Consider the following 3,783-nt stretch of genomic DNA (forward strand, 5'->3'; position numbering starts at 1 on the left):
CAGCAGAAACCATTGCTCAGAACGATGTGTGGATGTTAGAAGGTGGGAATAAAAGGAATGTGAACACAGGTCTTACAACCACAAAGACCTGAACTCAAATCCCGTCTGCACCATTGGCTACTTGTATAGCTATGAACATGAGATCACCTCTGTAGGCCTGTTTTCTTACCTGTAAATGATATCTAACAATATCTATTTCTTCGATCTGTCATGTGAATAAAATGAGAGAGCTTACCACCGTGCCTGGGACATGGTGCTCATTCAAAATCTGCTATGATGCAATAGCAGTTGATTTTACAATGAACTTGTTCACAGAGATACATACACAGATATGTATTGAAACATTGTGAAATAGCAAAAGAATAGGCATACACTAAATGTCCATCATTTAGAAATTATTAGTAAATGTTAGGTCTCCCCAAAGGTACATTTGAAATCCTAACCTCCAGGCTGATGGCACTGGAGGGTGGGGTCTTTGGGAGTTGATTAGGCCGTGATGGTGGGTCACTGATGAATGGGAATAATGCCCTTATAAAAGGAGACCCAGGAGAGCTTGCTTCCTCTCTCCTCCGCTTTCTGTCATGTGAAGATACAAGGAGAAAACAGTTCTCTTGAAACCAAGAAGACGCCCTTCACCAAGAACCCGACTCTGCTGGCACCTTAACCTTGAACTTTCCAGCCTCTAAAACCAAGAAATATATGCTGTTTAGGCCACCCCATCTAAGGCAGTTTGTTAAAGTGGCTGCAACTGACTAAGACAGGGCGTAAAGAGATCCAGTGATGGAATACTATACAGCTACGGTAAAGAATAAGATAGAGCTCTGTGCCCTGGCATGGCCATTGTGAAACTAAATTTTTAACTAATAAAAGCAAGCGACAAAAGATGTGCATAGCATGCTCCCATTTGTGAAATATGGGGAGTCCCTAGATACAGCTATAATGGAGATATATATCACATTCATAGGTGCTTTAGTCCAACCAGAAAATGCTGGGAAGGCACACAAGAATCTGTCGTGTGGTGCCTTTCGGAAAGAAGAATTTGGGGTCAGGGTGAGAGGGAGACTCCTTACTACTGTATATCCTTTTATACTCACAATTTTGAAGCCTTTCTGGAAGTTATTCAGATAATGACACAAAGTCAGCTGCTATGTTACATTTACTCAGAACCACTAATAGAAACCATTTACAAGTAACAAGTATCCAGGATACTTAGTGCTTATATCCAAGACACTCTGTATCTTCTTTCTTTATTCTTCCCCATGCACCCCTGGTTGGGAGTACATACCGCCTCACAGGCATTTGTGATCTCTAAAGGATAAATTGGTGGTTTTTCATGCCATGGGGTGGGGCACTGCTGGCTTTCAGCTCGGCCACTTACATATCATGGTTCCTGTTTTACAGATGAGGAACCTAAAGTTCAAGGAAGGACAAAGGAATTTTTGTCTAAAGTTACACAGGCAGTTAAAAGTCACACAGTTGAGTCATGACTGAAATACAAGGCTCCTTCCTCCAGTCCTGTTTATACTTCAGAGTGACTGAGGAAATACCTGAGGCTTTAGAAGGAACATTAACCTGACATTCAACTTGGTACAAGAATAGAATTTCCAACGTTCCTTCTTAGAGAGCGATCACCTCATAACCCTTCCTCATTCCAAGGACAGGCTTCCACAGACCAGTGGTTGAAGTGGTGATGTTTCCTTCAGATGACCTCCAGAGGTGCTAAGTAGGGTTACTGAGGTCTTGTGTTGTGGACAAGGCAGTACTGGTGCTTGGCAGAAGTGCCGGGGAGTCTGAGACCAGAGAATGAATCCAGATTCTCCCATTTGCTTGCTCTGTAACTATGGACAAGTTACATAACACTCCTGAATGTAAGATTCCTCCTCTGAAAAACAGGGATAATAGCAGCACATGGGGTTTTCATGAGACTCAGACAAAATCATGCACGTGGCCCAGCACGATGTCTTTCAATTTTTGAAAGAGGTCAACATTTAAAGCTCAAATTTCAAAAGTCTGAAAGATTTGGCAACTTTGGACTCACATTCCAGTGTGATGAAAATGGACAAAAGTAAATAGTGGTGCCTCTTTCAAATGAAACCTACACCCTCTAGTTGACCACAGTCCCCACTACTCCCTTTTGTCTCATGCTTCATTCATTTACACTCCCTGTCTGTGGGCCTCGGACCTGCAACCCTACAGCTCATTTAACAACCATATTTTGCAGAAGAAATCACTTCAACTCTGGGCATTTACAGTGTCTCGACCACTACCACACAGCAAGTACTCCAATCCACCAACTCCTGCTTTAGGGCCCTTTAGTCTGCATTTGAGGTATGCCTCACACTCTACCACAACTGTGGAGACCCATGCCCATAACCAAGCCCATGTATTGTCTTCCAAACAAGAGGAAAAAAGGCTCACTTTCCTCCACAGCTGATCTGGCCTTCCCTTTACTGAAAACAAACAAACAAACAAGCAAAAAAAAACTAGGTTTCAAAAGAAAATCCTCAAATGAAAGCCTGTTTTGATTTCCCTCTTTGGCTCAGGCACTCTTGCCCTCCACTCTTTCCATTACACAATTCCTGTGCTACAGTTTCCATTACCTTATGCCCAGAGGCCCAAACCGTTTATCAGACACTTCACTTCAGTAGGGAGGTAATGTCACATGGCCATGAATTCGGCAGGAGCCTTGCTGCTATCAATAGAAACCTGGTTAAGGCTCTGAGGGACCTTCTAGAAGACGCCCTCGAACTGGACTTCTCCACCCCACAGCAGCCAACAGACCCACAGGATCAGGGAATCATGTGCATATGTGTGTGATTTATGAGTAAGCACGTGAATTCGAATTTCTCAGACAATACATAAGAAAATTGGATAAAAATACATCTCCACAGTTCCTTCACCCAAAGACTGTAATGTTAAGAGATAAATGAGTTGATTCAGCACGAAAAATGCAAGGTGGTGATCTATGGAAGCACATCAACTACTATGGCACAAACATATTTTAAATAAATTGGAAAACTCCAATATAAATAATTTCCTTTGTTATTCTACGTACTCTTTTTTACATTGAAAAACATTAATTTCTTCTCCAGATGCCCAAGAGGGTCCATGACCACAAAATTTTTGGGAATTCTTGCTTTTAAAGCAATGGTTCTCAACCAGGGACAGCTTTGTCCCTTGGTGACATTTGACAGTGTCTGGAAACAGTTGCTACTGGCTGGCAGAGGACAGAGTAGGGGACAGGGATACTGCTAAACATTCCACAATGCACAGGAAAGCACCTACCCATGAAGAATTGGGCCTAAATGTAAACTGCACTGAGTTTGAGAAACCCTGCAAAGCAAAAGGCCGAAAAGTTGCTCATCTTTCCCACATAATAACCGTTTATATTTATCTGTCTCGATCCTCCTGCTTACCCTTTGAGTAATCACGCAGATAGAGTAGGTTTGTTTATGTTTCTGCTTTTGATTCTTGCATCCACTCCAACTCCAAGTATTACAAGTAGCCCAAATCTGTGAGCCAGAAGCTTGAGCCAAGGCAGAGTTAGGAAGTGTTGATGAATTTACTGGAAATGTAAACAAGAAGTCAGTGTCCCAGAGACAAAAGCAAGATGGTCCATGAGCCCTCCATCTAGCTATCCATGCCTTGAATGAACTGTGTGGGTAACTCCGGGCTTTCCAAAAGGGTGGCTTCTCTAACCGCGCAGAGCTCCTTTGCAGGGCGGGGAGAGTTGCAGGAGGGGAGGAGGAGAAAAGGGGATGGAACATCTTCACCTGGAGACCA

Source organism: Sturnira hondurensis, unplaced genomic scaffold (genome assembly GCF_014824575.4).
Source record: "Sturnira hondurensis isolate 20B ecotype Veracruz unplaced genomic scaffold, ASM1482457v3 Scaffold0022566, whole genome shotgun sequence".
In the NCBI taxonomy this organism is placed as follows: Eukaryota; Metazoa; Chordata; class Mammalia; order Chiroptera; family Phyllostomidae; genus Sturnira; species Sturnira hondurensis.